The sequence below is a fragment of the Puma concolor genome, chromosome C1 (genome assembly GCF_028749965.1).
Source record: "Puma concolor isolate L17-30 chromosome C1, mPumCon1.1.hap2, whole genome shotgun sequence".
Taxonomy (NCBI): domain Eukaryota; kingdom Metazoa; phylum Chordata; class Mammalia; order Carnivora; family Felidae; genus Puma; species Puma concolor.
The window spans coordinates 220,995,366-221,011,495 of record NC_141674.1 but is presented as its reverse complement, the minus strand read 5'-3'; the positions used below and the strand labels follow the sequence as shown (position 1 = coordinate 221,011,495).

Sequence of the window (16,130 nt, the reverse complement as noted above, 5' to 3'; positions counted from 1 at the left end):
AGACCCATACTCGGGTCTAGAAAATGCGAGGAGTAGCCCCCACCCCAGTCGCTGGACTGTCGTGGGGACTTCATGGCTGCTTCAGGCCCCTGTACTGTGCCTGACATGCAGGGAGTTCCTAAGTACTTGCTCAGCCACTAGAATACGTCCCCTCCACGCTGTGCCAATCGCCACACCGAGCCCAGTTGGCCATGTCTGCGCCAGTGGGCACCCAGGACGGTGTGGGGAACCTGGTACCGGAGAATCACCAGCTCGGAACGCGGTGATCCAGACAGTCTCAGCCAGGGATGCTCAGCTGCCCACCCTGGAAACAGCATCTTTTATCTCCTGAGGGGCAGCTAGGGGCCCTGTGGTCCAGCCCAGCGATGGCGTGACCGAGTGATGGGGGTGGGGGTGGCTGGGTCTGTGCTGGCCACGCCCCCAAGTGCTGTGTGCCTTAGACGGCCTCCTCACCTCTCCTCGGAGCCAAAGCTATGGGTCGTGTGCGCATTAAGTCTCGCTCGGCTGCAGAATCACCGGGAACACAATGTGCACCAGAGTGAGGGGTCAGATCCAGGCAGATGGTGAGCTTGCAACCCGGGGTTGCAACCCCCCAGCCTCAGCCCTGACCCAGGAAGGCTCCGGGGCCCCCCAGAGCTCCTTCCGAGGTAGCTGTTCCGGGGTCGGCCGAGAGCCTCCAGTCCTCCGGGAGCCCCAGGCTGGTGCACCCAGGGGCGCGGTGGCTCAGGCTCAGGTTGGGGGGATGGAGCCCACGATGACCTCCACCCTCCCCTGACTGCAGCTCCCGGGGTTTCCATTACCTTCAGCCTTCCACTCAGCCACCTGCTCACGCCCCACATGATGGGACAGCCCCCCTCAGCACCCCCCCCCCAGTGGTGCGCGCACGGGTCCCCGTGGTCCACCTCTCCACGTCACCTGGCCCTTGGGGGTGCAGGGGAGGCCTCGAGAGATCCCTTGCCCCCGGCCTCCCAGCCCACCCAGCAGCTCCCTTCTGCTGAGGACACTACTGCATGTCCGTGTTTGGCTTTCAGTCACTTCATCTGCAACACGGGCCCCCGTGCTGCACTCAGTCCTTGGATGCGCTTGTTGGCACGCGGTGGGCAGGCTGGGGGACGGCGCTCTTTCCTATTTTATTGAAAGGTACCCAGCCACGACTCTCCCATCGGGGCCCAAGCATCCCAGGAACCAGGCTGGGTTCTTACTGACCCCCACACCCCCAAAGCCACTAAATAAAGCCTGGTGAGACACGGGCACTTCACTGAGTGTGTGAGTGTGTGTGTGTGTGTGTGTGTGTGTGTGTGTGTGTGTGTGTGTGTGTTGAGGCCAGAGGAGATGACATCGCACAGAGCACAGCATTTCACTCCACAAATCCCCGCCCCCCCCCCCCCCCAGATCGACGTGTGCCTCTACCCCTGAAGATCACCCGTGTTAGGACGCACTGTGCCAGGTGCCCTCTCTCTCTCTCTCCACCCTCTTCTTCTGCAGAGAGCGACTTAGGGGACACGGCCCCAGGAGCCCCCAGCCTGCAAACTGCCACTGGCTTGTACAGCGGACAAGGCCCTCCCAAGACGAGGCTGACTCCACTCTCAGCAGCGAACTCAAGGCCCGCAGGCTGCCAGGAGTGTTCTCAGAAGCAGCCGGGGAAGGATAAATCACAAACGCTCTTTCCTGCCCCGGAGAAAATGTGGTTTTGGATCACGGACCCTGCATGAATCCCCACTATTGCATTTCTGCAACATGCAAACACGTCCCACGTACAAACCAGGGGCCTGGCTGCGGACCGGACCCGGCGGTCGTAACACACAACCAAGATGTGGTCCCGAAGCTGCTCCCAGGGAAACGGGCAAGCAGGTGCCTGGAGGTCATTACTAGGGGCGCACCAGACCCGGGGAGCTCGGGGTTCACCTGAAACACTGCAGAAGGACTGCCAGGGCCACCAAGAAGGAGGGGATGCCGGGCTGGGTACTGGAGGGAGGTGTGGAGGTGGGGGCATGCTGGTGGAGGGAAGGCCGCACAGAGGCACCGAGAGCCAAGAGGCGACGCGCAGAGAGGCAGGTGCCTGGATCGCTCATCCACTCTGCCCCTCCTTTGGACCCCTGTCCCCTGCTGGTCCCTGCTGCAGTGCTGGGTGTGCTGCGAAAGGGCAAGACCCCTTCCCCGCCCTGGGGAGCTCATCTGGAGGATGCCTGGGGATCAGAAGAGCAGGGCCCGCAGCCACCAAGGGACCAGGGCAGCCCCACGGTGGGGCTGGCATAAAGGAGCCGGCATTCGACACGGCCCAGGGTGCCACACACCATGAGGGGCACGTGACGCACGTGTTCCACCAACCGCTTACGTGGTTAAATCAGACGTGGCCTGGGAAGGGGCCACTGGCCGCTGGTGTGAAGAAGGCACCGCACACCTGTCGGAAGAGCCCGTACCCGGAACGCCGACAGGACCGGCTGCCGGCGAGGGTGTGGGGCGAGGGGGCCAGGAGGGACGCACCCGGGACCGCACGTGGAAGGCAGCCTGACGTTTCTCACCGAAGGAAACACTCGCGCCATGCACTCCAGCGCGTGCACTCTTTAGCAGGTACCCACAGGAGTTGCATGCTTACAGCCACACCAAAACCTGCACGCGGTTGCTTCTGGCAGCTTTATCCGTGACCGCGAAAACTTGGAAGCACCCAGGGTACCCTTCGGTAGCTGGACGCACGGACGGTGGCGCACCCGGCCGATGCTAGGAAGAAATGCGCCATCGAGCCACGAGAGGCCACGAAGGAACCGGAAACACGTGTTATCAACTGAAAGAAGCCAGTCGGGAAAGCCTGCAGGCTGCATGATTCCAACTATGGGATCTTCTGGAAAAGGCAAACTACAGAGACAGTAAAAAGGTCAGTGGTGGCCAGGGGTCGGGGGTGGGGGGTGGGGGGGACAAGGGGAGGAGCAGGGGAGGCACAGAGATTCTTGGGGCAGCGAAGGGACTCGACGACAGCACAGCGATGGCTCCGTGTCGCTACACGTTTGTCCACGACCACAGAGTGCGCACCACCAGGAGTGAGCCCTCGTGTGCACTGTGGACTCTGGGCGACCGAGACGCGTCTGTGCGGGCTCATCCACCGTCACACGTGTACCCCCCACCTCTGGTGGGGTGCTGCTAACAGGACAGGGCGTGCCTGTGTGCAGGTGGGGGGTGGGGCGCAGGAAATCTCCCTGCTTTCCCGCCATTCTGCTGTGAACAAAACGACACTGCTCTGAAAAAGTCAAGTCATAATAAAATATTAATAAATTGCAATTCACAGCACGGACGGACGGGAGATGTTCCACTATCGGGAATCACAGGCAATCACACGCCCGTGTAATACAGACGGGGGGGTGGGGGGGGGGTGACCAAGAACACTGAATCTGCGTCCTTTCTTACGCCATGTATTTGTAAAGGGGGTGTGGTTTCTTTAAGCTGGAAGAAGGTTCGAGGCCTCCTAGCAGGAAAAGAAGCTCCAAACCAGCAAAGTCTTAATAGCACGACCCCGAGATTCCCCTTCTTCCCTGGCCCTGCAAGTTCAAAGGTTTAATCGCTGGGCATGAAGAGCCAAGAGATGCCCGGGAAAGGAGAGGGGCAACCTGCCCACTTCTGGCCCCGGGGACCCCGCTGTCCAGGCTGAACAGCACCCGGCCTGTCTCACCGAGTCCTGCCAACAGCAAGCTGCACAGGTGCGGGGGCGGCGCGGGGGGCGAGGTCAGCCCCCACCCGGCAGCGTGAGCTGGCTGGGCCGCCCACGAGCAGAGGCCAAGGGCCTAGGAAATGCCACATATGCTGGGCGGGGCCTCTCCCCTCTCTCTCTGAGGAACTGCCCTGCTACATTTGGGGACCACCAACCACCTTGGCTGAGCCAGAGACGCCCAAAGGAACAGCACGGCCCCAGAGCAGGAGCTGGGCCATATTTGACACAGAAGGGAAATCTTCGCTCCTAGACAGTCTGCTGAAGGCCCAGACGGCCTCAGTTCAATTCCTGCCTCTGCCCGCTGCTGGCTGGGTGCCCTTAGCTGAGCCACCAAAGCCCCTCAGTTTTCCCACCTGGGGAGTGGCAGTTAGAGACCCAACCAGACTGGGTTGTTTTCAGGATTAAAATAACACTACAGGCCAAGTGCTGTGGTCAGGGGGCGGGGTGGGCCAGAGCCTCAGCTGTGGGCACTCAGCGTCTCTGCCCGTGTGCTCTGCTCTGCGCACCCCTGCGGGGCGGAGTGCTTCTGCCATAGTCGCTTACCCCCGCTGCCAGTCTGGAGCGGGACACGGGAGCTCCTAAGACCCCTCTGCAGCCAGGTCTGGGTTGGGTGAGACCACCCGGTCCCCCCTGAATCTAGGTCACCCCAGCTACACCCTGTGAGTTTTCCAGAGCCCCCAGCCTTTCCCCCCTCCCAGATCCTGAGGCCAGGCCCCGGTGCATGCCTGACACTCTCCACCTTACAGAGGGTCCCAAAGGAGTTGGGAAATCCCAAGGACCGCCTTCCTGAGTGCACAGGAGCTTACTGAAGGGCAACTTTGTGCAGGAACGTCCCCAACAGGCATTTCTGAGGGGGGTTGGAGCGCAACATGGACCCCGGGCCAGGGTGGACCCTGGCCTGGCATCTCTGAGCACCCAAGGCCTGCACTCACCACATACCCCCCCCCCCCGACCCCTCTGGGCCCTGCCGTGGCCCCATGGGCACCAGCCTCCACTCCAGTCCCACGAGCGTGTGCCCACGCCCCCTCTGCCCACGCCCGCCCTCAGGAGCCTGGAGCCGCCTCTGCCCTGTGCTCCTGGCCTCCCATTCAAGCCTCCCTGCTGTTTACTTGAACAGCCAGAAGACAGAAAGCCACGGCTCTGAGTCACCCGCTTTGCTCCACGGTCGGCTCTGATTCAGGCAGGAGGCCCACGGCGGGGACCAACCCGGCCGTTAACCTCCTGGTTTCTCTGTGTCGCGACAGCAGAAGGTATCTGTGGTTTCGGGTTGAGGATTAACGCACGGCTGGCTTGGCAGCCTCGGCGTGTGGACGGGTGTGCGGACAGGAGACAACCTGGAGCACGCACACGCGCGGGGCTCTCCCTCCCCGAGCCTCGGGCCGCTTCACCGGCCGCGATGGAAACTTACAAATATTTCAGTCATGTTTCTGAAGAGGGTTTGGTCATCTGGCAAGTGTGGTCCCAGAACTTGCCAGAAGTATGCCTCAAGCGCAGCCCAGGGGTGAGAGAAGGCAGGCCTAGTGCAAATTAGATTATGGCTGAGGATCCGAAGGGGAACGTGAAACTAGGAGCCCGGGGGGCTGTGCCTGGGGACCCGCGGCTGGTGTCAGGTCCCCAGGGAGGTGGAGGTGTGATTCAGGCACTAGGGGCGGGCAGGGCTCTGCACAACCGGGCCTGCTGGTGGGGGGACGAACGCCCTGGCCCACCGGTGTCCCCTCCAGTCCCGAGCGCTCACGGGCCACCACACAAGGCCAGGGGCTAGGGGGGAGCGGTTTTAACTTCTCATTCCGATCATCAGTGAGCACAAACGCCTCCAGAAGGTAAGGGGGCTTCTGTCATATTTCTCCTCCCAGTTTGGGTTAGGAGAACAGTCCATGAGTTCGTTGTATTTCTCCCACTTACTTCTATCCATCTGAAGTGGTTTGTGATTAAGAACATACATCCCCAAACACATGGAGACGAGTTTACAAAATAAAGACAAGTGAGGGTGTTGTTAGCAAACGGGGGCGGGTCCCACTGGGGGGCGGGGACAAGGACAAGGACAAGCGAATTCCCGAATTCCCGTCATCGCAGGAAACTGATACACAGCCCTGCTGCCCCAAACAAACCTGCAGGGCCATGTTCATACGTTCTGGAAAAGTGTATCAAATTAAACTTCCATTAAAGGCACTGCATAAAAATAACAGTCAGGGTCTTGAGCCAAGGGTTGCAGAAGACAGAAAAATAATTATTTTTTCTTACGTGACTTCAGGTGGCACCAAACCTGTAATATTGAGAGGAGGGCCCAGCGAGGGTAACAACAGGCTGGTCCCTCAGGAGCGGGGCTTTGCGATGGGCACGCAGGGGAGGGGTCAGCAGAGTCCAGACCAACGACTCGCTTGCGCACACCCTTGACTCTGCGTTTAAAAAGCGCCGTTTTCTTGGAGTAAGACCCTGGCATTTGCAGAACATTTGGGAAAGAAGGAAAGCCAATGAGAATAATAAGGAGAGGAAGATCTCTGACTCCCGCTTTGGCCGAGAGGCATTTGCTCTTGTGACAGATGCACCCATGCAAACGCACACTCTGATTCTGCAACCTGGGGTCAGAGGATCTGCTCCACTGGGGGGCCATTTCCCTCGATGACCAAGTATTTGCTTACAAGACACAGTTTTCTGGCTGTGTAGTGTTTCAGTGGATGGATAAACCACAATTTATTCACCCTTTTCCCAGAACATTTGAAGGATCTCACTAATATTAGCAAAGCTGATAGGAATCTTTTTGTTGCTGGTCAGATTCGACCATCGTTCGCTCAGGATAATGCCTAAAAGCGGCCTTGCTTGTCTCAAAGGGCATTTCCAAATTTTAAATCTTCTCTTATCCATTGTCAAAATCTCTTTGCAAAGATTTTACAATTTACCTTCTCACTCAGAGACGAGATGGCCTGGTTCCTCACGCTTTCCTTAATACTGAGGGTTCTCATCTTTCCAATGTAATTAAAAAATGGTATCCTCCTGCTTATTTTCCATTTCTTGGATTATTGCTGAAGTTCAACACTTGTCATGTGTTGACTGGACAACTGAACTTCTTCTTTCGTAAATTCGTATTATGACCCTTATTTTCCACTGTTTTTTTTTTGTTTTTTTTTTTTTTTTTTTTTAATTTTTTTTTCAACGTTTATTTATTTTTGGGACAGAGAGAGACAGAGCATGAACGGGGGAGGGGCAGAGAGAGAGGGAGACATAGAATCGGAAACAGGCTCCAGGCTCTGAGCCATCAGCCCAGAGCCCGACGCGGGGCTCGAACTCACTGACCGCGAGATCGTGACCTGGCTGAAGTCGGACGCTTAACCGACTGCGCCACCCAGGCGCCCCTCCACTGGGGTTTTTTAAGTTTATTTATTTATTTATTTATTTAGAGTGAGTGAGCGAGCACGAGTGAGGCAGGGGCAGAGAGAGAGGCAGAGAGAGAGAATCCCAAGCGGGTCAGCACAGAGCCCAACGTGGGGCTCTATCCCACGAATTGTGAGATCATGACCTGCGCCAGAATCAAGGGCCAGACACTTAATGGACTGAGCCACCCAGGTGCCCCATTTTCTTTTGGATTTTTAAGGGCTCTTTGTCTAGTAAGATTCACTGTACCACACATTGGTAAGTACTTCCTTCCTGGCTCATGAAAAGTTTCTGATTGTCGTAGTTTTTTGATATATAAAATATCAAATTTTAATTTAGTCTGTTATTTTTTCCTTCGTATCTTGGGCTTTGCCACGCTTGGAACGATCAGCTTCAGGAAGCAGAGGCCGTGAGGGGTCCCCATTAGTGAGTGTCACTTAGGTCCCCTGAATGTTCGCTGTTGGCTTCTGTGGGACAGCGACCTGGGTGTCCCCACCGCACTCCGTCTGTGGCCACACGCTGCAGGTGATGGGTGCCGCACGAAGCATGGGGCTTCGATGGGGTAAAGTGAATGCATCCCCTTGGGTTCACCAGGAAGCCTGATTTTCTATTAGCTTCGACAGCAGATGCGGCCAGGGAGTTAGCTGAGTGGGTGGACATCGGGACACCGAGGCCTGACCTGCTTTGGGGACAGTAAGAAGGGCAGGTGAGTGGGAGGGAGGGGGAAGTCTGTGTGTTGCTCACCCAGGGGCACCAAATTTGGTTCACGTCACCTGGATGGTATGTCTGAAAACCAACTGCACAATCAAGGGCCAGAGACCCCCGCTTTGTGCCCTATCCTGACCGGAGCGCGGGCCCCAGTGTCCCGAGGCTCGCAGTGCATGTGGATATGCCCGAGGCTCCTGTTCAGGTACTCGGAAGCAGGAGACAGGAGAGCAGAGGGTCTGGGTGCACAGCGAGGGTGCGTAACCCGCTGACAGATCAGAGTGTGGCCCCTCTGCAGCCGGGAACCCACGCGGGGCTGACGGATGGGGACCCTGACATAACATGTGCCGGCTCGAGGTGACCCAGGCTCCCGGCAGGACAGGCGCACAACCAGGGGTGCGAACAACCAGGTCCCCTCCTGCAGTCTCTCCCTGGAGCCCTCCTTGTCAGCACGTGGGGACTCTCCGTCTCTCTCCCTCCCTCCCTGGTGGCCGTCCCTCTAGTGGGGCAGGGGACTGGGAACGAACAGACAGCAACGTCCTTTGCTCTGGGCAACCCCACTCTCCTGGGAAGGTTCTCTGGGACCTGCTCCCAGTTCTGAGCCCTTCTGCCTGGATTCCCTAGACGCTAACAATCCATGAGCCCAACACGATCTTTGTGGTTTCTGTGAGTGTCTCAAAGTGCTGACTGTGCAACACCATGAAGGTGAGAGTGTTTAAAAAAGAAACAGAGCTGGATCATGGCCACGGAAGCCCCGGGAAAGCCACTGTGCCGCCCCCTCCCTCCGGCGTGGGTCCCGAGGGCACAGGAGGCTCAGGAGACACAGCAAGGTGGACGGATCAGGGGAGGAAGGAGAGGAAACACCGCCCCATTGGCCGGAATGACCTCGCGCCACCGTCCTGCCTGCACGGTCTCTGGGGACAGCACAAGAGCACACGCACCACCCTTTGTTCTATTCCCAGCCCCGGGGGGAGAGGGATTCACTGAGAGGAGCAGCCCTGAGCCGCAGGCCCCGCTTTTCAGGAATCATCATGTCCCTGGTGGCAGCATCGACCTCTCCAGGGTCTCTCTGAGCCTGAAATGGTCTGACCCACCGACAGGCCCAGGGAGACCACTGCTGGATGGGTCAAAATGTCCATGGACCACCCCCCCCCCCCGCCCCACTACACATGGGGAAAATGCCCCCTGCTTTCGGCTGGGTGCACTGCAAACGACGCACAAGCTGGGGCCACCCCTTCCCCATCCGTCACCCCCAAAAGTGCGAGAAGACTCAGTCCATGGAGGGGCTTCCAAGAGATAACTGACGGGCCACCAAAACCAAAGGGTGGGCAACGAAATGTCAAGTGTGTTATCAGAGTTCTTGGACGTATTTTTTTTTTTTTTTTTTTAGGACCACATTAGGAAATAGATTTCCAAAGAGAAAGAGAAACGTTTTCAGGCAGGGATAACTTGAAGGCAAGGATAATGTGGTAAGCACAGAATCACGTGGATAAACCGAATAGCGCCTCTGGAAAGGGGCGAGAAGCTGAAGGTTTAACACCTCCCCCCACCGTCGGCCCCGCCGCAGTCCTACTTGTTACCAGAGAGACCCACGGTCTGTGTCACAGGATATTTTGGGGTTTGTAAAATACACATTATTGACATTTATCGTTTTGACCATTTTAAAGTATAAAGTCCAGCAGAAGTAAGCGCACAGCCCTCACGCTGTTGTGCAAGCATCATCACTATCTATTTCTAGAACTTTTTCATCACCCCGAACAGAAATCCCACACCCGTTAAGCAATTCTGTTCCGGGCCCCCTCCTCCGGGCCCTGGAAGCCACAGATGCACTTTGGCCTCTTCCGGATCTTTCGTCCACATGGAATCCTACCACATTCGGTCTCCTGCGCGTGACTTCTGAGACTCAGCGTCGCGTTTCCAGGGTCCGTCCATGTTACAGCAGGTGCCGGCGTCTCGCTGCTTCTTACGGCTGAACAACATCCCACCGTGGCGCTAGCCCGCATTTTACTGACCCCGCAGCCGGCAGACGCCCGTACCATTTCCACCTTGCGGCTCTCGCGAGCGGCGCTGCAGCGAGCACACACGCGCACGTTTTGCGGTGGAGACCCTGCTTTCGATTTCTGGGGGGCGTACACCAGCGGGGAGTAGCCTGGTCACACTGACTCGCAGAACACTGACAGCTGCAGGGCATCAGAAACTCACTCCCTCATTCACATAGAGGGAAACTGAGTCCCGGAGAGGCGACGCCTTACCCAGGCCACGCGCAACCGCAGGCTGAGAGCAGGAGCGTCCTCCAGCCCACGTTCAGCTTCAGGAAAGTCTCGTTGATCCCCTAGACCCAAGACAAAGGGTTTGCCCAACAGATTAACTCGGGGGCCCAGCCGGCTCCTACAGAGGCCACAGACTGTGGTTTCCGCCTAATTAAAATTTCCCCAAACAGAAAAATGCCGCGCAGGAGGCGTTTGCTAAGGGAAAGTATTCCATACGGTGTCTTCTGGGAACAGTGACTTCAATAAATCGCAAAACCCACCGTGGAGAGTCACGCTGGTTACACGGAGCCACGGGCGCTGGAAAGCCCTCCCAGTGTGCGGGTTATTGGTTCCCGTCGTGCAGGATCACGCAGGGGAAAGCAGGTGGGCGCCCCGGGGACCCAGAAAGGCACCCCAGCCTCGCCCTCTGTCTGTACACACTGCCCTTCCCCTCGTGCTGCTTGGAAAAAGGAACGTTATGTAACTAGCAGTAAACGAGATTTGCTGCATCTTTCAAAAAAGAAACGTACACCACAAGAGACGGGTTTGGAGAATCTGCACACGGCACTGTCGTGCCAGTGACAGTGGCCGGGCACTTTCCTGACGCCCCTTGGAACAAAGTCAGAGGCGAAAACACTTGTAAAGTCACTGTGGCCTGGGTGGCCTCCTGCCTGGGGCGTGGAGGCAGAAGAAGAATTGAGGTGGCCTTGCTGGGTGTGAATGAAGCGTCCTTTTTCCGGGAAGGCGGGCAGTGTGTTTATTCTGATAAAGCATTTTCCGCTCCCTCCCGAGGGGCCCGGAGGGAAGAAGTGATCCGTGTGCCTCCAGCAAGCAGCACAGGGGGAGGCATCGCGGCACCCAAGCCCGGGCCTTGCGTTTTGTCATCAAGGGGCCTCCACCCGCTCGGTTGCCCCGTCACCTTTTCCCTTTAATACATCGCGAGACGCTGGATTCACGTGTGTGGAGCCTTCGGAGACCCACGAGGAGAGCAAATGGCTCAACGATGAAATTATAGGAAAGCGTCCATTTCTGAAATGTCACTAAACAAAAGTGGACGCAGCATAAGAGCTATCCCGAGATGAGTCAGCAGGTACATACATCACGGCCCTCACTTTGTGCTTATTGAAGGAGAGGATCCCTATCCTCAAAAAGGAGTCCACAGGGGAGCTTTGGAATTGGCAGTGATTTAACATCCAGCAAAAGCGCCTTAAGTTAATTCTTCCCTCCGAGTGTCTCGCCGTGTGGACCCTTCCTCACACCTCAGCAACTCCACCAGAGATGAGCTCTGTGCGCACGGAGAGCCGCCTCGGCCCCTACCGACGATGCCACAAAACACCAGTGTGCGCTCATGGGGTCACCATGCGGTCCCCGGGGGGTCTGGGGCGGCTGAAGCCACTCAGGTTGCACGAGAGAAAAAAAAAAATAAAACCAGGATAAATCAGGTTTTCTGGGGTCCAGATCTCTGGCACACTTCTGTTCTGGAATCACTGGAGCAGCTTTCTTAGGAAATAGTGATGATGGGCAATTAAGGACAGGGAGTCACCGAGCCCGGGCGGGGGGGAGGGGGGGGTTTGGGTGGACCTCGTTCACGAGCTGCACCAAACTTCCCAGACCCACAACCGCCCAATCCCGGCGTGTTTCCTCGCCATGTGTGGTTGTGCTGTCGCTGGAACCTGACGATGGGCTTTCTGTTCACCCTTTATCGCTTATCATAATATGAAAATGTACGTGGGCTTTGGATAACAGTAATAACAACACAGAGGAGCCCTCAGCTAAAGAAGACAAGAAAGAAAGCTGGGTGTAGGGGTGGGTGGTGAAGGGCACGGCTGGGGAGGAAGTGCTCACCGGGCAGGAAAAAATGTGCAGAGGATCAAATCCTTCTCTCTGGGTTTCCCACCCACGCACGCAGACATCACAAAAGAGAGGAAAATCAGTTTTGATTATAGTTAGGGACCCATTTCTATGTGGTTCGCGTTTGCGAACGGTTTAAATTCGGAAAAACCCGTTTTCGGTGAGGATGCTGTTGGTCTGTGGGGCTCAATCACGTGAAGGCAACACGTCTCAATTGGAGACAGAAAATCATGCCTTCCCCTCCCTCCTTTCCTTCCCAATTTGCAGTAAATCAGGCGTTTAAATCCCAGAGAAAGGACAGACACCTCACAGGCGGTCTCATAAGAACGGGATTCTCGGTCCACGCAGCCTCCTGGAAGTCAGCGCAGGACCTCCTAACCCCGCAGGCCAGCCTGCCTTCGGTCCTTCCACTGAGCCAGACGTCTCTGGCTGACAGGCACTCTGCACCCCCGGGTCCGAAAAGTCAAACAACGCAAGTGGCTTTTGGTTTCTGATCCCCCTGCACACCCTTCACGAGCCAAATCTACTTTAAGAACCGAGATCAAGGAAAGGAAATAGCAGTTTGATCTTTTATTTCTAGAGCTCTCGTTGGAAGGAAGACGCTGCCTGCTTCTTCCAGAACGTTAAATCAAAGTAGAACACACAAAGAAATCCACCGTGGCAGTAGACAGAGTCAGAGACTGTAAACTATGGGCCTGTGTTTTCTTTTAGGGAGTTTGTTTATTTTACAAGCTGTCCCTTCTGGAGCCCCCACTTGCCACGGAAGCAGGGGAAAAAAAAAAAAAAGAAAGAAAGAAAGCAAAGAAAAAAAAAGATCTCTTGAATCTCTTAAGAGACATGCTCAGAGAAAGAGAAAAGTTAGCGTGGCATTTTGTTTGCTTAGCAGTAGTAAAACAGCATTAACAACAAAAATGTGGGCATTTTTTTTTCCTCCAGGAGGAAACCGGCTAAAGTTTCCCTTCCCGATTCCTCCCTCCTCGAAGCAAAAGGCTAAAAACCTGCCCTAAGTTGTTCTGTGCTGAGTGGCCCTGTCTGGTGCTCGGGAAAGTCTCAGGGTGGGACCGCAGACCTCGGCTACGGGGTTGGGATTTGATGTCTGGTCACCACCAAAGGGTTAATGAAAACCAAGGTTTCTGCCGAAATCTTTCCTGAGTCAGGCACACACCAGATCTCCACGTTCAGAAAAACAAATGTGAACTCTGTCAAAAACGAAACAGTGGGACATACAAATCTAATGCCAGACAACATAACTAAATTTACCATTTCCACCCCCCCACCACCACCAATGATGCTGATGACTATTTTTTTAAAGGCCGAATGTGAGCTAAAAAGAAAAAGTATTTTCCAGTAACTGAAAGCTCTTTGGGTTACCCTTCCTTTCACTGATGGGGAAACTGTGATCGAAAGAGAGGTGGATGTGCCAATTTTAAAGGTATTGGTCTCAGAAGTTGAGAAGTAAAGTTACGATCCTATAGAGGAGGTCACGAGAAGCCGGGTCCTCTCCATTCCCCACCCCCCCCCCACCCCGGTCAAGTAACAGAAGAAAGCGTATCGGGATGGGAAACCGGGTTCTAAGCACCAAGTGTCCACAGACCCCACGCGCTGAGCTCCCTCAACCACGGGCTTCATACACATAATCGCAGGTGTGTTACTCTGAACCATCGAGCTGCACGAAAAGCAATACCGATATTCAAAGCAGGCAAAACACTATTTTGGTTCAAAACGACTCTATCTTCAATTAACCATTAGAAGTTTCTCTCGTGCCTGCCGGAATGAGGCTGCCTGCTGGCTTTCCCAGTTTCTGACTCAAGTCTCCTAGAGCAAGACCACCCTTAGTAGTCACTGAAGAAAAATCCCATTGTGACCTAGTTTACATCAGCATGAAAATCACATCGTTAATGTCACTGTATCGCATTCCAAAACAAACATTAAATTAAGGCACATTTAATATAACTAAATTGCATTCGAAGGTTTACCACTGAACCAAACACAAAATATGTTCCTAGAACAAACAAATATTACTTTAAAACAACCATGACTGAGTTTAGGGTTTGATCTCTCCCTCTCCTTCTCTCTCTCTCTCTCTCTCTCTTTCCTCTTCCTCTGTGTATGGCTCTAAATACTAAAACTTCAATCTCTACACCTCTTGGTGAATAATTTTTACAAATCGCGGGGTTTAGAATTATGTGTGTGTTTCACGCATGTCAGTGTAGATTTAGTATCTTAAAAGCAAACGCTGGGTCCGTTTGGGGTAAATATTTCATAAAATTTATTTGAAAAATATTTTGTTTCTGAGGATAGGAATAAATACCAGGATTGATTGGTATTTCTCCTCTCAGATTTTCCGGGATTCCACTCTAAGAATTACAAGGAACCGCCTTTAACTCTACATTGGAAACACACAGGGATTCTACACATTCTGAAAACAAGTACAACAGGCAAATGACATCAAGAAAAAAAATGGGCTCAAACCACATTTTTAGTTTATTACCCCAAGACGAGGCATAATAATTCCTTCTATAATGTGCTTGTTTGGATATATGAAAAATTTTTAATTCTTGTGGAATATCTTTCCTTGAAACTTTTCATTCTGAGGTAACTGTAGATTCACATGAAGTTGTAAGAAATAATACAGAGAAATTCCCTTATACTCTTTACTTAAGTTTCCCCCAATGGTAACATCTTGCAAAACTATAATGTAATATCGCAACCGGGAAATTGACACTAAGACAATTTCCACGACTTAGCTCACATTTCACCAGTTTTATGTGCACTTGTGCGTGCGTGCGTTTCATTCTATACAACTTTATCACACGTGGACACTCAGGTGACCATGCGGAATATCTTTTTAAAGAGTTTCTGTTTGCAGTATTCCATCTGGCCTTTACTTTTGAATGCATCCTGTCTGTATCTCTTAGGTTAGATTCTCCTTCTCCTTTATGGCTGCTTCTTGGCTACAGTAACTTACTCACCTCTTCTTTGAGTTTTATTGCCTCATTCGTGAACTCTTTGCTGGTGGAGAACTTTGTATTTGGTTTGCTTTCTGCAACACATTTATCCTTTCCCAGGAAGAGACACATACATAAACAGACATTCCAGCATGCATTCACGGAGTTTTTAAAGACACCAGTGAGAATAGATTAATATAAATACTAAGCTTAAAAACTGTCATAAAAGTTCAGCCTTTAAAATTGGCTTATTAAAATATTTGTTTTTTTTTTAAGCCCAGATTTAAACTAAACTTATGAGTTATAGTGCTCTGCTCAGAGAGAGTTTACGTTATGGTCTTTTTGCCAGGCTAGAGGAATCTGGCATCTGTAATGTCCGTCCGGAATAGAGTGGAACAGGGAAGATGGAAACTCCGTTCTTTCGGGCTCAAGACTTGTCTGAAAACAGTATGGTTGTCAGAAAACCTCAATAAAATACTGTATTTCAAACGACCTCAAGCAGCCACTCTCAAAGCCCCATCCCACCAGCCCCCGCTCCGGCCAGATGCATCAGGCAAGGTTGAAAGCGGAGCTTCAGATACTTAGACAATACCCACATCTCGGAGGTCAGCTTCCTGTACCGCATCTTACTGACGGCTATTTTTTAACAAAACATCACTTCTATTTCTGGGAGCTCAGTCTTTTGGTCCACTTCTTCTGATCAATCAAAAGCTCCCCTGGGATTCTGCACATACATTCTCCACGGGGAATTAATTTTGAGATCGGTTAGCATTCCAAATAGAGCAGTTAACAAACACCTCCAAGAAGGAAGTGCCCAAGAGGGAGGAACAGGCTTACACACTTTTCAGATGGTGAGAGGGTCATACTCTGTTCTGCAAAGTGAGTACAAGTTCTCGGGGGGCAGGGAGCAGGGATAAAAAGTAGTTTGTTGAGTACAGTAACCTACTGAAAATCTGCGTATTGCACGAGTTAGGGAAGATGTTTTCTTTAATGACAAAGCAGAGAATAGGAAAAATGTCTGCTAATCGTCCCCTTCATCCAAGCCAGGTGCCTCTGACCCTGCTTCTAAGGAGAATACTAAAAGTTTCTTTTGAGTTTTGTCCGATTCGATGAACCCAGCTGACCGTCCAAAGACACCTGATTTATTGTGTATTTGTGTGTTTAAATACCAGGCCAAAGAAGAAAGCCAGGGTAAATACTAGCACCAGCTGAACCCTCCACCATTTTCTGTGCTTCTCTTTATATCAAAGGACAATTTAGGCTTTTTACGCTTGCTGCTGTTCGTCTGGACACATGTGAAAGCATCTC

At 53.4% G+C, this 16,130-nt stretch overlaps 1 protein-coding gene across 2 annotated transcripts in view; it reads right to left on the bottom strand.

Annotated features, from left to right (window-relative positions):
* The window catches only part of TWIST2 (twist family bHLH transcription factor 2), a 49,822-nt gene that overhangs the window by 30,546 nt on the left and 3,146 nt on the right, over nucleotides 1-16,130 (bottom strand). The gene's annotated exons all lie outside the window — the stretch shown is intronic.